This window comes from Schistocerca gregaria, chromosome 5, assembly GCF_023897955.1.
Source record: "Schistocerca gregaria isolate iqSchGreg1 chromosome 5, iqSchGreg1.2, whole genome shotgun sequence".
Lineage (NCBI taxonomy): Eukaryota > Metazoa > Arthropoda > Insecta > Orthoptera > Acrididae > Schistocerca > Schistocerca gregaria.
In genome coordinates, this window is record NC_064924.1 from 197185199 (window position 1) to 197205710 (window position 20512).

The following is a 20512-nucleotide window of genomic DNA, read 5'->3' on the forward strand; positions in this document are numbered from 1 at the left end:
GTTTAATAAGCATTTAAAATACTTATTTGGTCTAACAGTAGAAATTCTCTATCAATTGTCTGCCGCCATCTTAATAATTATCTCAGTGGCAAATTCAAATTACGAAACTCTGCAGATATAAATGCCGAAGGCAGTACAAATGTGTAAAAATAAATGTGCACTGGTGGTCCCGAACTCATTTTAATGAAAATAATTCGAATCAGATTGGTTCTTTAAAAACAGTGCTCATAGCACGATCGTTATAACAAACTTTTCTAGCTGATGTATGGAGCCGAAATTAATTACCCACGAGTTGCGAAGAATATTGTTTCAGGTAACATACTTCAGTGTTGTGCGCGGCTGATATTCGGTGGTTTTAATGATCATTTTGCTGAAGATAACTGCTTCCATCTTAATCGATAGTTGTAAGGAATCTGTTGTATGAACTGTGATTTAGTGGCACTTACACAACTTAGACAACACTTTAACACGACATTAACTTGGAGTTCTTTAGCAACTTGATCAAATCTTTAGCCGGGAGAAAAATTATTTAGTAATTACTCAATGTAATAAAATAAGATTATCATTTCCATTTGCAAGTTAGTTAAATACCAAACCACTGAATAACACAGCAAACGCCACAGCTGACTTTACATCATAACATCACCATACAAATAATTGCAGATACACGTAGCCGGCTTTTACACTGCCGTGAAGTTTACGTGGCCATTTGTATTGTTGGCGATAACACACGTATGTGGTATTATTCATCGTCTTCGTATTTATTTTAGCACGCTCGTCCTTCAAATCGCATCGAATTCCACTTTCACAAGTGTATGTTCATTATGCACAGTGATCTCTTATGTCATTGTTGTCTCAATGACAGTTCACTTCTTTCATAATCTTCTTCCACAATGGGCTTTTGTTTCATTCGCCTTCTCCTTGAAGACGATCAGCTTGATGTCGGATGGTTTAGCTAAAACGGCACAAATCGCGGGTGCTCGACCGCAACTGACAACTTTAACTCGCTGCCAGCATAGCCTGACTTCTTTGTCAGAGAGCACTAAGTGCAGCATATCGTCTACTTTTGTGTACGAAAGTAGAAATCACAGAAGGAATTAGCGGCGCTGGAAACAAAACTGACCACGGCAAAGATAACAAAAATGGCGACTAAAACGCCAGTGTACACAAAACTGCATGCTGAGCAATGGTTGGTAGCAGCCCAAAGTAATTGTCGTAGGCAATAATGCAACTTTAGTCAATTCTGCGGCTCCCATCAGCCACTGAGCGAATGCGCGAGTGCGGGATTAATAATTCCACTGTCAAATGGACCAATATGGTGATGGAAATAGACATGTTACTGTCGTTGTTTTGTAAATATCTACGCTCGTTTGGAATTCGGAATAGTGGCTGTATCTATGGCCGTGTACGCAATTACATGTATGATATTTGCTTAACAATATCGAATGATCGAATTTTCAGTAAAAATGAATAAAAATGACTACTGTCTTAAGTAGTAATACAACGTTTAACTCTTGTTGATGTTGCCATCACCAGTTTCCATTACAACTGGCGGATGCTCTCGCTCATCGTCTTTAAGTCTACAGTGAACACCATTAAAAGTATCTCGCTTTTGTGTATTTATCGTTCTTACTGGTCTCAGTCACAGAACGTTTACCGCCAAAGTCTTTTCGTGACAATGGTCAATACGCATACCTCTTATTTTGCATCATTTATTCAAAACAAAAGTAAGTAGAGCGAGTCGTTGAATAACTCTCAGCTCTTTTCAGACAGATGCCAGTGTGCTGGGAGTGAAGCAAAGGTGTTTCCAAATTGAGATTTTCGTAAGAGGATTGCCCGCTACAGCATTTGCCTGATAACCAAGAGAAACCAAATACCTTGGTTGAAAGTGGTCAATAACAACGAACACTTCCCAAAAAAAAATTAAATAAATAAATAAATAAGAGAGAGAGATAAATAGCTTGTGTGTCACGTGTGTGAGAGGGGAAGGAGGTGAAATATGGGGCGCTTATATGTCTTTCTCCATATTATGTGTTTTGTGCAGTCAGACAGTTTGTAAATGCTATGACTTCTGCTGCGACCAACATGTGTTTGTGTGTCTATTGAGATTAAGTCATGCTACGTATATTTAAGACGCATTTACTCGCGCTCAAAATATACGTGGCGTTGCCAAAACCAATATGCAGAATTTGAACTGCTACGTTACATGATTATCGCTGTATGTTGTGACTGACGCCTGCGTGCGTATTTCAAACCGCACGTCGCAATCTGCACTGACTCATACGGAATAACTGAATTAATTAAACACCTCAACAATTACGCAAAAAGGAGGCAATGGCACAAGTCTCCGCGCAATATTAAGGCCACGTACGATATAGCAACTAAAATAATAAATTTGAAATATTCCGAAAGCGTCAAAAAATTATTGAGTTTACATCCGTCAGCTTTAGATGGCATCCATTCTAGCCAAGAAGACGTTGCATTCTCAGAGTCGTACAATACAGAACTTTAATAGTACTTAATTCTTTTTTACATATATAAGGTCATATCCATACTCATAGTCATTCACTACGCCTTGTGCTATTTAACAAATCATTCATAACGTGATAGTTCTAATGTTGTTTATCAGCAGGTGGTGCAAGTTGATAGAAACATTTCAAATAAATTCGTTTCCAATATGTCTGTTTTCTTCGTTAGACTTCGTTTTTTGGTTATGCTAAATTCCTCTTTGTGGTAGAAAGCGTTGCGTCAAAATAACAAATACATAAAACCATGTAATCTACTCGAAGTGTACTCTAACAGACACATGTACTAACACTGCCTTTGCTGGAGTTCTGTAGTACGTGTAATCAGTTATCGTAGGTGAAAAGTGTATTTCGCAAGATCTTAAGTTACTACCGGTGACTGGTGGAACGGAAAAGAAATAAGTCAGCCAAAAGCGACGCGGCGATGTTCGTGGCCGAAACAAAATCCAGCTTAATATCATCGCCTGACTACTGCCGTAGCGAGCAGCGAGGCGAGAGCGATGGTGCAGGTTGCAGGTTAAATGAGCCGGTAAGAATTAGTGGGCTTGTTCCTTCATCGCCGTGCTGTGCCAGCAAGCAGCTAGCAGTGAGGTGGCAGCATAAACGCAACATTGCGCTCAATGCACACAGCAGTGCCGTGGGGCGGACGTCTGACGGAGACGGAGCGCTGTTTCATGCCACTTCCGTGTTAACAAATGCAGCAGTGCACACAGAGGTGCCGAGATGGAGACATTACACTTCGTCGTCGACGCCACTTCCGCTTGTCGCCACGAGTAGCACACCGACGTCACGCGTGGTAGGGAGCCTATAAATCAGCGGCCTTCAGTGAGTAGTGCAACACATTATTTTCTGGGCCAATTTCTGTTGAATAAATGCGGAATTTGCTGTGGGACATCGTGGAATATTTCGACGGTAGGCAATGAAAACCTCGTAATCCAAATTTGTTAAATTTTACAGGGGAAGCAAAAACAGTTTCTTAAAAAATATGTAAAGTGATACATGCAAAGCGGTTCTAGGCGCTTCAGTCCAGAACCGCGTTGCTACGGTCGCAGGTTCGAATCCTGCCTCAGGCATGGATGTGTGTGATGTCCTTAGGTTAGTTAGGTTTAAGTAGTTCTAAGTCTAGGGGACTGATGACCTCAGATGTTAAGGCCCATAGTGCTTAGAGCCATTTGAACCATTTTTGATACATGCATAGTTGGAACGTGCGGACACTCTCATTCGAGGTGATCGACAGATCACTGTCAAACACCTCAGTGCACAACAGGACGTCTCTGTTGGTAGTTGTGACACAATCGTCCACCAGTTGTAGTACTCAGACATGTGTGCCACCTTGGTTACTCGCCGGTTAACAGAAGACTGGAAACAGTAACGAAGGACCATATGTGCGGAAGCATGACGTGGATGATGGGGAGGTTATTGACGCAATAAGACGGTGGCTCCGACTTCCACCGGTTAAGTGGTACAGTGCGGGCATAAAGCCCACCCAATAAAGTGGCGCAAGGCCGTCGCATTGAATGGAGATTATGTTGAAAAATGGGGTACTGTAACCAAAAGAGTGAAGAATAGTATGGTGTATCGGAATGTTGAATAAAACCAACCTGCCTTCAGAAAGAAAAAGATATGTTGCATTTCTTATTGAACACCCCCCCCCCCCCTCCCCCCGTACTATGCGTAGCGGAGTCTTTCAAATGGTGCTCATATTTTCATTAATTTGAAATCTCGAAATCTGAAATGGTTTAGAGTTTAACGTAAGGTTTTGTGAAATAATAGAACAGTATCCTTAATTATACGATCAGAATAATGCAAACTATTGCAATCAATGTGTGCAAGACAAAGCATGGCAGAACATCGCTGGAGGTCTACATGAAACAGGTTAGCCAATAAGCCTCATTACTAAAAACATTTTTATCTGATGATACGTAACTTAATCATTCACCCAAACAAAATAGTAAGTAACAAAAAGTAAATTTTACTGGAGAAGGAAAAACTGTTTTATGCTTACCTACTTGAGATTTCTTGATTGAGGAAGTGTATATGGGCTAAAAAGCCATTTCGCATATTTATGTTACAGATATCAAACAATTATTTGGTACATTTGAAAAAAATGACTCTAAGCACTATGGGACTTAACATCTGAGGTCATCAGTCCCCTAGACGCAGAACTACTTAAACTTAATTAACCCAAGGATATCGCACACATCCATGTCCGATGCAGGATTCGAAACTGCGACCGTAGCAACAGCCCGGCTCCAGACTGCAACGCCTAGAACCGCTAGGCCACACATTTGAAAAAGTAACACTTTTTTTACTGAAGGAACAACGTTGCGTCTGCCTAGTTTCAGCGCTGTGCTTCTGAAACACACTGGTCGTCTGTGTTACTGCAGAAATGAAAAGCTTATTCCGAGAAAACGTAACAAGTCACGTCAAAACTCGTAATGTTTATTGTAATATAAATCCGTACTACCAGCAGCAGAAGGCAGAAGAAACACTATTCCTGTTGCAATTACACTAAATGCGTACAGTCAGCATTACATTTTCTGTCCTCATCGTGTTTTGCCAGATGGATGGCCAGATCCTCTTTTTCCTTGTTAGCTGCTCACAACAATTCCCGTTTTTCAGCTGGCATACGTCATGTCAAGTAAGGATTTCTTGCTGGCAAAATTTTATTCGCAAAGATAAAGAAAACTGAAATGTTATCTAGCGGCAGATTTCTTTTACCTATACCTCTCGGCTTCTTTGCAATGCTTTAACAACCCACGGTTGCCTGATGTTATTCCTTAACGTAGTTGAGTCATCAGATGAAATTTGTGACCACGCATAATGTGGTATCAACGTTCGATACCACACTTGTTAGGGGTTGCAGTTTATCGACCGCGGTCCGTATTAGTATCGATGTTCCGTGAATCGCGACCAGCGCCGCTAGCGCCGCTCAGCGGCTCGTATCAAGCTTCTAGCGAGCTCTCGTACACTCTTGCTCGGGACGTCAAGTAGGAAAGTAGCACAGCCTTCAGCTGAAAGGAAGTAACCTCTAACAAGGAGCTTAGTAACATACGTCTTATGTGAGGCGTCAATAGGCTATCTGTTTATAATTATATGTATGCAGCATAAGAAGAATCCTGTACAACCAGTTAAGTACAATACAAATTCTTTTTTACCAACGACTTCGAATTATTTTAGTCTTTGCAGATCCAGACCATGCAGCCAGCACCTTATCGACGTTACTGACAAACCTGCAGTGATTTATATATTTCTATTTACCATTGGCCACCAGTCAACATTGCCGACGACTCGTTCGTCATCATAACATATAATAAGTTATCTTGAATGAATCTCTGTGTTGCCCTTAGTCTAATGCGCTAAGATCCCTGAAATCATCTAATTCGTTCTTGCAGACGAAGAATCAGTTGTCCTTGGCGTTAAGAATGACTGGTATCCAGTCGTCTGTGTGATACACGGGAAAGGGCTAAATCTCTATCACAAGATAGGAAACTGTACGACGTAAAGAGGAATTTCTGGTCTACAGCAGCGAATATTTACGATAAGATTTTTGGAAAACTGTAGTAATATTTTGAACATCTCTCACAAAATGTGCGGTATTTAGGCTCCGGGTTTTTTTCCGTTACGAGTTGCAGTCAAAGATTAGTAACACTCACACCATCGAGGGGCAGTTTTCAAGAACAGGATGATTTCTCCATGGCATATAAGGGCATCCATTACCCCTCAGTGCCTTATATTTATTATCCTTCCACTCACGTTTCCTTTCTTCATTCAAGCGTTTTTGTTCTGAGCTTGTTTTTTGCCGAAGCAATGGATTCGGCGGTTCGACAACAGTAGCACGGCCGTCGTGCGTCTCTCTGACAGCGCCACATCAGTATGCACCTCGGTAAGTCCCATTCGCGCCACGTCCCTGCCTCGCCACCGCCAGGCGCCCACGCCACGGCCACAGCCTTAAGCCGTCATCTCACCGGATATGAAAGCGTGTGCGGGTGAGGATCTGGCGACGTCACAGCGTGGAATTCCAAGATACAGCACACTATATTACGAAGCGTGAAATAAATGATTTCGCCTCGTATAGACGTACGTGGCCCATCCAATGAGATGTGACTTCATGGTTTCAGTTTTATGTCACGAGCAGAAGTTAGGAGCCGTCATATTGTGTTGAGTTAAACTATGTTTTTTTTTTTTTTTTTTTTTTTTTTTTTTTTTTTTTTTTTTTTAGGAGTATGTGGTATGAATATAAGCTGTTCCAAAGCATCACCACATTGAGAATCGTTCGATAATGCTTCGTCATACGGAACAAGATACCACTAGTTAAATGCTTCCTGTATTTATGCTTTTGCGTTAATACTTGTTTGGTGTGAAAGTATATCGTCGTAGTACACAGCACAACGATGATATATCAAAAGAGCGTCCTTGTGGGTGCAGTTTGTCACAGTTAAATACCAAATAATGACATTTGTAGATACAGACGTTACTCACTGTATACCATATAACTGAGGCGCTGCAGCCATGTTGAAACCAGAGTGCAACTGGTAGCGTCGCGAATTTTAGTGAGAGAGATAGCAGGTTCGCGTTCAGATACTAGAAAAAGGTTCAAATGGCTCTGAGCACTATGGGACTTAACATCTGAGGTCATCAGTCCCATAGACTTAGAACTACTTTAACCTAACTAACATAAGACATCACACACATCCATGCCCGAGGCAGGATTCGAACCTGCGACCGTAGCAGCAGCGCGGTTCCGCACTGAAGCGCCTAGAACCGCTCGGCCACAATGGCCGGCCGTCCATCTACTACCAGTTTCCTATTTCATCTTCTGTTTTCTAAAAAATTCAGAGTGTCTCTTATTAAATTAACATAAGTGTTATCACTATCCGAAATACTGGGTGTTATTTATTATAAATAAAGTGTTTTCTGCAATTCTTGTTGCATAAGGCAACGACTAGAACGTTTCCACAGTGGCCAGACTCTTTAACTTATCGCCGGTCTGTGTGAGAAAGTAAACACAAGTTACACACAGGAAGTTTTTGCAATTGTAGGACTTTGTGCAAAATACATAGACCAGTCTCTTGATTTCATGGACTGCCTCACGTTTGCATCTTGCCAGTAAATATCTTTTTCAAAGAATCCCGGTCTTGAAACCTACATGAAGTACGTTACTTCAGAGTTATGGTAGCCAAAACAACATCAAGATTATTGGTGTTATGCGTTAGCAGACTAACATTACACACTGTACTTTAACTATATTCAATTTATAACGAAAATGAGATGGAGATGTAATTGAGTTAACGAACAGTATATACCTCAGGTCGTTGTACAGCATTACACCGAGGCGACAGCAGACATGTGATACCTCCATAATGTCGTGTCAGACCTCCTTTAGCCCAACGTAGTGCAGCAGCTCCATGCGACATTGACTCAACAAGTCGTTGGAAGTCACCTACGGAAATGCTGAGCCATGCGGCGTCTGTAGCCGTCCATAACCGCGGAAGTGACGCCGGTGCAGGATTTTCTGCACGAACTTCCCTTCTCGATTATGTCCCATAAATATTCGATGGCATCCATGTTGGGCCATCTGGATAGCCAAACTATTCACTCGAACTGTCCAGAATGTTCTTCAAATCAATTGCGAACAGTTGTGGCCCGGTGATATGGTGCAGTGTCATTCATAAAAATTTCATTTCCAAATAGTCTCCACGTAGCCATTCCAGTCAACGAGCAGTTCAGATGGAACAGAGGACCCATTCCATTCCATGAAAAACACAGCCCACACAGTTATGGAACCATCACCAGCTTGCGCCTTGTTGAAAACCTGGGTCCATGGCTTCGCCGGGTCTGCACCACCAGCACCATCAGCCCTTACCAACTGAAATCGGGACTCGTCTGACAAGACCACAGGTTTCCAGTTGTCTAGGGTCCAGCCGATAGGGTCATGATCCCAGGAGAGCTGCTCTGGGCGATGTCGTGCTGTTAGCAAAGGTAGTCCCTTCTATCATCTGCTGCCATAGCCGATTAACGCCAAACTTCGCCGTACTGTCCTAACGAATACACTAGTCGGACGTCCCACACAGATTTCTGCGGTTATTTCACGCAGTGTTCTTTGTCTCTCTCACTACAACTCTACGCAAACGTTGCTGCTCTCGGTCGTTAAGTGAAGGCCATCGGCCACTGCGTTTCCCGTAATGAGAGGTAATACGAGAAATTTGGTATTCTCGGCACACTCTTGACTCTGAGGATCTCGGAACACTGAACTCGCTAGCGATTTCCAAAATGGAATGTCCCAAGCGTCTAGTTCCAGCTACCATTCCACGTTCAAAACCTGTCAGTTCCCGTCATGCGGTCATAATCACATCAGAAATCTTTTCAAGTGAATCACCTGAGTACTAATGACAGGTCCACCAACGCTACTTTCTCTGTTCTCCTTCTATAATTGCTAAGAGAGTTAACGCAGCTTCATTACGCTCGTCTATTTTCGTAAAGCTACTGCCGATGTTATTCAATCTGTATATTGAGCAAGCAGTAAAGGAAACAAAAGAAAAATTTGGAGTAGGTATTAAAATTCATGGAGAAGAAGTAAAAACTTTGAGGTTTGCCGATGACATTGTAATTCTGTCGGAGACGGCAAAGGACTTGGAAGAGCAGTTGAACGGAATGGACAGTGTCTTGAAAGGAGGATATAAGATGAACATCAACAAAAGCAAAACGAGGATAATGGAATGTAGTCAAATTAAATCGCGTGATGCTGAGGGAATTAGATTAGGAAATGAGACACTTAAAGTAGTAAAGGAGTTTTGCTATTTAGGAAGTAAAATAACTGATGATGGTCGAAGTAGAGAGGATATAAAATGTAGACTGGCAATGGCAAGGAAAGCGTTTCTGAAGAAGAGAAATTTGTTAACATCGAATATAGATTTATGTATCAGGAAGTCGTTTCTGAAAGCATTTGTTTGGAGTGTAGCCATGTATGGAAGTGAAACATGGACGATAACTAGTTTGGACAAGAAGAGAATAGAAGCTTTCGAAATGTGGTGCTACAGAAGAATACTGAAGATAAGGTGGATAGATCACGTAACTAATGAGGAGGTATTGAATAGGATTGGGGAGAAGAGAAGTTTGTGGCACAACTTGACTAGAAGAAGGGATCGGTTGGTAGTGCATGTTTTGAGGCATCAAGGGATCACAAATTTAGCATTGGAGGGCTGCGTGGAGGGTAAAAATCGTAGAGGGAGACCGAGAGATGAGTACACTAAGCAGATTCAGAAGGATGTAGGTTGCAGTAGGTACAGGGAGATGATGAAGTTTGCACAGGATAGAGTAGCATGGAGAGCTGCATCAAACCAGTCTCAGGACTGAAGACAACAACTATGTGACTTGCAATCCAGATGCAGCCGGGGATTGCCGCTGGAGAGCGCTATGGTCGCAAATCACTATGAAGAGAACGTTATGTACAGCGAGATGCGTCACATCATTTCAGAGGGTGCAGCAGCCACGGTGGACAGCTCGTCCGGCGGGCTTCGCGTTGAGAAACACGTCCCCTGTGAGGACTGCTTTAGGACCCCTTCACACGATGCCACCGAGAAGCGTTTCTTTGCTGCGCCCGAGCCTTCAAACAGCACGGCGCGCCACGCTGCCACTGGGAACAGGCGCAGCTGTTGCTGAGAGCAGCCTTGGATCCTGCCGCTGCTGCTATGCTGAGTGCTGTGCAGCTGTGTTTCACTTTCGCCAAGGAGTCTGGTGAGAAGGATGCCGTCCTTTTGATTCTCTTACCGAATGAGAAAACCAAAAAGAAGCAATTTAAAAGTAAATCCTGGTTGCATACGTTCCTAGGAGGTGGAATAACTTACGGACTTGTTTTATATGTTGTATGACGACCTTCAACAGGACGTCGGGAAGTTTTTTCTGTATTTTCAAATGTCGCGGGACTTTTCGGCTAACTATTTTCCATGCTTCAGCCAGATACACAGGGAACAAGCACCAGCATGCGACCTTGCATGCCAGAAAATGTGAAGCTTGCTCTCACATCGAGGTAAGAACAATTTAGACCTGTACCCAACCATAATTTTTTTGTTAGAAAACGCACATCAGCATATTATATAAATTATTCTAAACTTATTTGTGATGCACTTTAAGCAGATGTACTGGGCGTCAGTTCATAATGATGTTGACTTCCCATGCAGATCATTGTGCGCTATTAAGATTGACTGAATTGGTCTGAGGATAGCTGAGAAATTTACGTGTTGCACCCGACGTTTTATGTAATATGCTCCAGGCTGTGATATCGAACTGAACAATGTGAGGTGTATGTCGTAGAGCTACAAGCTACTGCATCAATACGGTTCCTTGCCTTTCTTCAAACATTTAAAATTTCCACCTTGCGTCTAATTTGAGAAGTTCAGGGAGTTTTTTAAACTTTGGCACTAAACGCAACCTGAAGAGCGTATCTTAATTTTTCTGTTCATTCGATTTTTGACAACTGTAGAATTTAGCATTAAGAGTTTCGATAAGATCGTCTATTCCTGTAGGCTCCTTCCTACGTTCCTTCTTTTCATAATGCATAAGACCACATGCTCTTTGGTCCCTTCGCCTGTGGTGCATCGTGCTGGGGGTCATCCTAGATACCTTCTTCAATACTTTCAAACGTAGCTTCAAATGACGTTTCAAGAGATCGAAAATTCTCAAAAAAAAGGTATTGCTTTCGCCCACAATCTCTTCTTTCCTTTCTACACTTCTCTAGGTGTAAGTTCCCATTAGGCTTTTGTACTTCATTTGAAAAGTACATATTGAAAAGAAAAAGAAAAAAAATATACAGTATGTGTAAGCTCTGTATACTGATTGTTTTTGTGTAACGACATCCCCGGAAAATCAAAGGAAATGCTTCTTTCTTGTTGCTGGCATTTGTTTCCAGGTTTGTTGGAGCCTGAAGTACAATAACAGATCTTCACCTACAATTTACATTTGGCCTATCAACTATATATGCTATAATACGATAAGTGTTTTACGCTGTGTGGCAGTACTTGAGACCCGATTCCTTCCCCCTTTGACAATAAGTCGATTTCTGGAAGCTGCCGCAGCCTTTCAAAGGACAGCCAATTTCCCCACTGCGTCTCTGCTGTAGATGGTATACATAAACGTTTCATCAAAACCGCTGACGGTGGGTCGCTTTATTACGACTACAAATATTGTTTCTTCATGTTGTTGCTAGCCATGTGTAAATCCCTCTTCAGTTTCATGTTCAACGACGATGGTGCATCTGGAAGATTGTCAGATTCAACAATGTTCACAAATTGCTTTATAAGAAGTTAACTGAGGAGGAAATTAAATTTCCTCAAAGCAGGTACTTGTACCAGGACTCTGACTACTTTTCTTTTGTATTCTTTGTTATGTTTCCTTATGAAGGAAATTTCATATCAGTTAAAAAAAAAAAGTTACAATGCTGTCTCTGAAGTGCTAAAAGATAATATTCGATGTAAATTCGCCATTCTTGCTAACAGGTGGAGAATTTTTCACAGATCTTTCTATCATAGCTACAGAACTTACTGAAGATCTTATGAAGACAAGCTGTGTGTACACACTTCTATATGAAATCGAGATAGATACAGTTTTGAAGACACTCTGGCTACTTTTGGTTTATATGACATGCCAACAGACCCAACACAGGCGTAAAGAAATGTGAACAATGTTCGTAACAAATTTGCAGACTACTTTATGAACACAGAGGAACAACTACCACGACAGTTCGAAAAAAAATAATGTGAGACCACCTCACACAAAATCTTATTAGAAGTATATTTTATATTCTTACTAGTTTAATAAACACAGAATTTGGTATATGTCCATTTTTGTTAATCATTTTGTAATTATGACGCTCACCAAATGTCTTTTTTTCTGTAGCACTCTTCCCTTCAAAGTCCAGTGAAATCTTAGAAATTTCTGCTGCCCATGCTTTGATCTTCTCCATCACATTTAAAAATTCGACACACTTTGCTTGCCATATCGGTGAATGTTCAACTTCAGAGACGAAATCTTCTGTATTCAATTCCATCTCTAGCCCACGATGTTACCTACGGATTGCACCACAGGAAACAATGGCCAGCGATCCCTAATAAGTTATGCGTCGATTATTGAAATGCAGCGTTACCCACTGCTTGGCTGGTCAGTAGCGCCACTCAGCGACATCGTGTGAATACTGCTATTGAAACAAATGTCCCACCAGTGGTGCCCCAGTTTCGCTTCTGCTTCACCAGTCGCGGTAGTCCACCCTAAGGCCGGTTGCACACACGGTGGATTTTTCCGCAGCGGTCAATTGACCGTCGCCGCCGTTCCCGCAGTGGTGCACAGGAGTAAGTCAGAGCTTGCACATTAAGCGGAAGAAAAAACGAACGGTAAATCTGCCGTCGGCGGTAGCTGTGTGACCGCCGGCTGCCACTGGCGCCGACGGCAATTCTACCGCCACGGCCAAAGTAGTGGCGCACTTGACCAAATGCACGCTTACACATGTAGCGGTTTTTCTAACGTCGACAGCTGTTTTGTTCAGTGCAAATAGAGTCGAGTCGTGGTGTTCACAGCTGTTAACTAGTTTCTTCTTTCAGACATGAGTAATCTAGACATAGATAACGAAATTTTAATTTCATAAATTCAAGAAAGGCCTGTTCTGTGGGACAAAACCCTCGACATATACAAAGATCGAGATCCTACCAGAAACGCTTGGCATGAAGTTTGCAAGGGAATTCGTAGCGACTTTGATGTGTTGGACGAAAGGGAGAGGAATGACTTTGGTAAGTACATACTTTCTTACATATATGTACTAGAAGAAACTAGATTTTGTTGTGGTTGGCAGGAGAGCCAACACTGTAACTAAAGGAGGCCGAAATGCACGCGTTTTAGCTCACGCAGGCTGGTGTGAGGTCTGGAACATGACAAGGGAATTAGAATTGAGAAAAACGGACGTAGCTGGTGGAATACTTAACTTTAATCCATTAATGAAGAACGTCGCTCTTGACGGTACATGATTTACAATATCAATAGAAACTGATCATGGCGCCTTGCTCGGTCGTAGCAAATAACGTAACTGAAGGCTACGCTAACTATCGTCTCGGCAAATGAGAGCGTAGAAGTCAGTGAACCATCGCTAGCAAAGTCGGCTGTACAACTGGGGCGAGTGCTAGGAAGTCTCTCCAGACCTGCCGTGTGGTGGCGCTCGGTCTGCAATCACTGATAGTGGCGACACGCGGGTCCGACGTGTACTACCGGACCGCGGCCGATTTAAAGGCTACCACCTAGCAAGTGTGGTGTCTGGCGATGACACCACAGATTTATAGATCCGAGAAGTGACGGCGCTCACTCTTTGCAGTGGAACAGGATATTCACATTGCAGGCGTTTCCTCACTTACTTATTTATTTATTTTTTTATTAGCGTGACAACCATGGCGGGCTGTTATTAACAATTGCTTTATTTTATAAAAACGAACATTACTGAAAAACAGTAACAATGTCACATTTTTAAAAAGTGTTATTATTTTTGCAACTTCTAGTAATACAATAACGAAAAATAAGTCGTGTACTGGAATACTTGTGTTCAATGTGAAGGCGGTCTATACCATCTCCAATCCACTGCCACCTCAACAACATTTCACTGCTATCACTTCACAGTACACACAACCACCGCATGTCCCACATTAGGCCCCACCAACGATTCCCTCAGTTTCAACTCAAAATGCACTACGTACTCCAGTATGCCAGCCAGGGCGAACGCATTCTGCATTCAGAACTCTGCCTTTATATCCCTCACAAGTTCTACATCTCAAAAATTACGACCCACCATCGATTCCCTCGGTGTCTACAGTAGATGAACTGCCTACTCCACCTTCCCAAACCACAAAGCAAAAAAAATCTGCAGCTGAACATCATGAAAATTTTCCTGTGAGTGTTGAAGAGGATTTTGAAGGTAGTTCTTCAGTAAATTCGCATTCGTCCACTACAATGGAAATCAATTTCTAATACTATATTGTGTACTAATGTGTGTGTGTAGGTGTTATGTATCTTTTTTCTGAGTTTTATCAATAAATACCCTTACTTTAAAACTAGTCTGATCCCAAACTTACCTCACTGTTATTGCCAGCATTTCTATAGGCTGAATAGAATTCCTCATTTTCATATTTTTCCGCTGAATAGTATCTGTCAACCGTCGATGGCGCCTGTCAAAGGTAGACACCGACAGTCTGAAATAATTGAAGAATTTCGTGTCATCCTGCCTCAACTCTTCAAGCAACGTGCTAAGCTGCTGACGACGGAGATTTTACCGCCGTATGTATAAACGCTAGAGTTCTGCGAGCCACGACGGTCAACTGACCGCAGCGGAAAAAATCCGCCGTGTTTGCAACCGGCCTAACCGCCACAGAAACGCAGTGGCACTGCACGTCTGAAGGCATCCGTTAAAAACAAAGGCTTCACCAGTGAAAGCACTAACGAGAAGGGGTTCTCTGTGGTTGCGTGTGAAGAGGCCCTTATTCCTGAGATCATGGCGGGGGAATCCAGTGTCGATGACTCAAGGTCACGACTGCTAGTGATTGAGGGAAACCTACCGGCACCACGGTATGTCACAAACATCCTGTGTCCTGATGTGTTGCCTATCATGTGACAGTATTATCTTTTCTTTCTGCAACAGGACAATGCTCCTTCACACAAGACACCTGTCTCCATGAGCTGTCTGCATGATGATGATGTACTTCTGTGCCAGCAAGATACCCACATCTGTCCCTGACAGAAAATTTGTGGACCAGGTCAGATGTCAATTCCATTCCAGGGCCAGTATCACAGATATCATAGATCAGTTACAACAGTTGTGGGTCAGCTTACCTCAGAAAAGTATACAATGGCTTAATGACACCTGTCCCAACAGAATCCATATCCGTATGGCACATGGCGGAAGGTACCCTGTACCACTGCTAGTCATTTCCTTTCCTTTTTCACTTGCAAAAAGAGCGAGAAAAATGAGTATATGTTGCTGTAAGAGTCCTAATTTCCCAAATCTCATCTTCGCAGTCGTCACGCACAGTGTATGTTGGACTCAGTAGAATCATTCTGCAGTCAGCTTCAAACACTGGTTCTCTAAATTTTCTCCATAGTGTTTCTCGAAAAGAAGGTCGCCTTCCCTCCAGCGATTCCCATTTCAGTTCCTGAAGCATGTCCATAACACTTGCTGTTGTTCAAACCTAACAGTATCAAATCTGGCAACCTACATCTGAATTTCTTCGATGTCTTCCTTTAATACGATCTGGTATAGATCCCAAACACTCAAGCAGTACTCAAGAATATTGCGCACTAGCGTCCTATATGCTGCCTCATTTACAGATGACCACACTTTCCTTTCTCTCAATAAACCAAATAATCACAATACTCACAATACTCACTTAATATCGTTTTGCAACGTTATGCCCAGATATTTAAATGATGTGAATCAAGCAGGTCACTACTAATGCTGTATACGAACAATATGGGTTTGCTTTGCCTACTCATCCACATTAACTTACATATTTCTACATTTAGAGATAGCTGTCATTCAACAAACCAACTAGAAATTTTGTGTAAGTTATCTTGTATCCTCCTACAGTCACTCAACTCTGACACCTTACTGTACCTTAGACATCATCAGCAAACAACCACAAATTGCTGCTCACCCTGTCTGCCAAATCATTTATGTACACAGAGAATAATAGCGGTGCTATCACATTTCCCTGGGGCACTCCTCACAATACTCTTGTCTCTAATGAACACTCGCCATCAAGGACAACATACTGGGTTTTATACACTACCGCTCATTGATTTCAATATGCTCAATAAATGCCATCTAGTTCTCTTTAGAAAAGTCTAATACCGTGGGTATGGTTGAGGAAGCAAATGAATAGTACATCAGTTGTACATATACAATAGTATCCAACAAACAATGCTGTCTACATAAACGTTATGTACCTATCTGATAGGTATGTTTACGGACGCCGCATTTGCTGCACCTGCGTTGTTCCCTGTACTGATGTGATGTCCGCAGCAAACGGCAAGCGTTGCTATGATACATAACATGTTCCTGTACGCTAGTTCCTTCGTGACATTGAAATGTGTACATCGATAGTATGGCTTCACGAGTGGTGATATCCATAGAAAACGTGCTGCAATTGTAGCTAACACTTAGCCAAGCAGGTTTATCTATTCGCCAATTGTGAACCAGTGTAGTGGATCTATAGGGGCAGTGCAATGCGCCCTTCGCCGCCAGAAGACAACAGCTAGCAATAAGGACATACTACGACCACGCCTACCTTGTAAAACAACTAAAAGCGATTATAAATGTATTAGAATTACCTGTAAGAGAAACAGATTCAAAACAGCGCCCCAAATTCGTGCAGAATTGGTAGTAATGAACACGACAACATCTATTGCAACAGTAAAAACGAGACTGAATGAAGCCGGCTTGAAAGGATGTGTCACAGCAAGAGAACCCCTTCTAAGGCCCATAAATAAACAGAATAAACTGTAATGGGCTAGAAAGCAACGTAATTGGACATCCGAAGAGTGGACATAGGTGTTATTCACAAATGAATCGCAGTTCCAGATTTTTGGAACCAGAAGGAGAATATTTGTTCGCCGATTTGTAGGGGAAACGGTAGCCCAGCAGTGTGTTCTACCTGCAGTTAAACACGATAGAGGTTCTATTATAGTTTGGGGATGTTTTGCCGGAGATAGAGTTGGTGACATTGTGAAAATAGAAGGATGTATGGATCAGAAGGAGTACCACCACATACTTCAGTTCTGACACGCCACTCCTTTTCACGTTCGTCAGACATCAGCAAAAACATCCTGTGAGTGCGTTAGCGTCACTAGAATAAACTTTTGGGGTTAGGAGTGGACCACTATTCTATGACAAAGCACATCGGTATTTGGCTGTACTAGATTTGTTGTATTCCTTTATTTTTGTTAATGAAGCACACGGGTTTACATAGATTGTGGCATAATTTCAGGACAGTTATCAAGATAACGCAGAACATCCTGTTTAGCAGAAATAACACTGAACACAACAATATCAAATTTAAATAGAAGGTTCTCTACAAGATTCTTCTTACTTCTAGACAGTGAAGTTGGCCAATATTTTGACAAATCATCCTATTCTGGTTCTTAGTGCGGTACTATTTAGGATAACAATCAAGTCTATCGAGGATTGATGAGATCTGCTTTCATCTCGCGAGCAAGACTGACGACTGGCAGCTTTTACCACCCCTGATAGCCACTCGAAACCAGAGAGAATCTCTTCCACACCAAAGCAACACACATCATTGGTACCGACGTGAGCCACCACCTGCAGTTGGCTGCACCCTGTGTTCCTCATGACATTCCACGTTTGGAATAACTCCGTTCACTATGCACATAGAATGCATACTGGCTTTCTTCCCCTCCTTAGCAGACATATCCCTAAGGAACCTCATGATGCGCCTAACATTGGAGCTCCCAACTACCAAAAAACCCACCCTCTGTGACTTGGCAGATCTTGTGGGCTGAGAGGTTTCCTCTGAAACACTACAAGCGACTGCATCTGGCTGAGGGACAGTGTCACCCTCAGAGAGGTTCCTTCTCTAGATTGTCGCACAGATGACAGAATGGTAGATGTCGAAATAGACGACACAGGGATAGAGAAACAATTAAAATTGCTCAAAAGAGGAAAGGCCACTGGACCTGATGGGATACCAGTTCGATTTTACACAGAGTACGCGAAGGAACTTGATACCCTTCTTGCACAGGTGTACCGTAGGTCTCTAGAAGAGCGTAGCGGTCCAAAGGATTGGAAAAGGGCAGAGGTCATCCCCGTTTTCAAGAAGGGGCGTCGAACGGATGTGCAGAAATATAGACCTATATCTCTAACGTCGGTCAGTTGTAGAATTTTGGAACAGTTTTATGTTCGAGTATAATGACCTTTCTGGAGACTAGAAATCTACTCTGTAGGAATCAGCATGGGTTTCGAAAAAGTCGATCGTATGAAACCCAGCTCGTGCTATTCGTCCACGAGACAGAGAGCCATATACACGGGTTCCCAGGTAGATGCCGTGTTTTATGACTTCCGCAAACCGTTCGATACAGTTCCCCACAGTCGTTTAATAAACAAAGTAAGAGCATATGGACTATCAGACCAATTGTGTTATTGGATTGAAGAGCTCCTAGATAACGAACGCAGCATGTCATTCTCAATGAAGAGAAGTCTTCTGAAGTAAGAGTGATTTCAGCTGTGCCGCATGGGAGTGTCGTAGGACCGCTGCTATTCGCAATATACGTAAATGACCTTGTGGATGACATCGGAAGTTCACTGAGGCTTTTTGCAAATGATGCTGTAGTATATCGAGAGGTTTTAACAATGGTAAACTGTACTGAAATGCAGGAGGATCTGCAGCGAATTGACGCATGGTGCAGGGAATGGCAATTGAATCTCAATGTAGACAAATTTAATGTGCTGCGAATACATAGAAAGAAAGATCCCTTATCATTTATCTAAAATATAGCAGGTCAGCAACTGGAAGCAGTTAATTCTATAAATTACTTGGGAGTAGGCACTAGGAGTGATTTAAAATGGAATGATCATATAAACTTGTACCAGGTGTGGTTGATAGAAGAGATAGAGAATATCCAACGGAGAGCAGTGCACTTCCTTACAGGATCATTTAGTAATCGCGAAAGCGTTACGGAGACGATAGATAAACTCCAGTGGAAGACTCTGCAGGAGAGACACTCAGTAGCTCGGTACGGGCTTTTGTTGAAGTTTCGAGAACATACCTTCACCGAGGAATCAAGCAGTATATTGCTCCCTCCTATGTATATCTCGCGAAGAGACCATGAGGATAAAATCAGAGAGCTTAGAGCCCACACAGAGGCATACCGACAATTCTTCTTTCCACAAACAATACGAGACTGGAATAGGAGAACCGATATAGGTACTCAAGGTACCCTCCGCCACACAACGTCAGGTGGCTTGAGGAGTATGGATGTAGATGTAGATGTAGATGTAACCTGTTTGTCAGACTAACTGGGGAGGCTTTACATTCAGCCTCCCCCACGAAATCTTTCACAGCCTACCACGCCCCAAGACAACTTCCCACACAACCACAGGTGAGGGTCAATCTCAGTGTGATCACTAACTGGGCTAGCCACCAGTGTGGACCAATTGGCGGACTTATGGGCCTTGCTGGACGTTCATTCGATCCCTTCAGCTGGCCCACAACAGTGATGCCCATCCACTGTAGCCTCAGGCTGTATAACTGAAGCCAACACAGTCTGGCACTGAGAGTGAAATGTCACCAACTCGGCTTCTCAACTTGCATCCGCACACAGCAATCACATTTCCCTATGCATACTAAAGACCATGGAAAACTACACTACATAGACAAACTAAGGAAGAGATTCAAAAACTAAACTAACAAAGCATACAGGTGAGACTAAATAACTCGCTTCTGGTTAAGAACTTGTACAATGTCGCAAAATCGGTTTAATTTTCGACACAAGTGAAAACACTATAACTGTGTGCATCAAACATTAAAGTAACACGCAGAAATTCAAAAACGGAACCACCAAAGCACACAGATGAAACTATATAATTCACTCCTGGTTTGTAAATAGTAAAACCTCACAAAATCGGTTACCTCCATGTTACTGCTATTTACAACTATTTTTGTGCTAACTTATTTTTCTTCCCACAGGTATCCAATTTTTTTATCAGCTTGAACTACTAATAAATGATTACTTTTACAATTAGGCTGGATATAGATAATTTGATCATGTGATCCCTACTGCATGCAGGCCCAAACTCATAACTGCGTGTGTGGTAACTTTCCGAGGTAAGTCAATTGCACGTTGTGGTCAATATTCTGACTCGAGTCCTCTTCATGCAGAGGAGAGCTGAAGTTAAGTTGGTTCTACAGCATTTTCCTTCCCATTACGAAAGACTTGATGTTAAG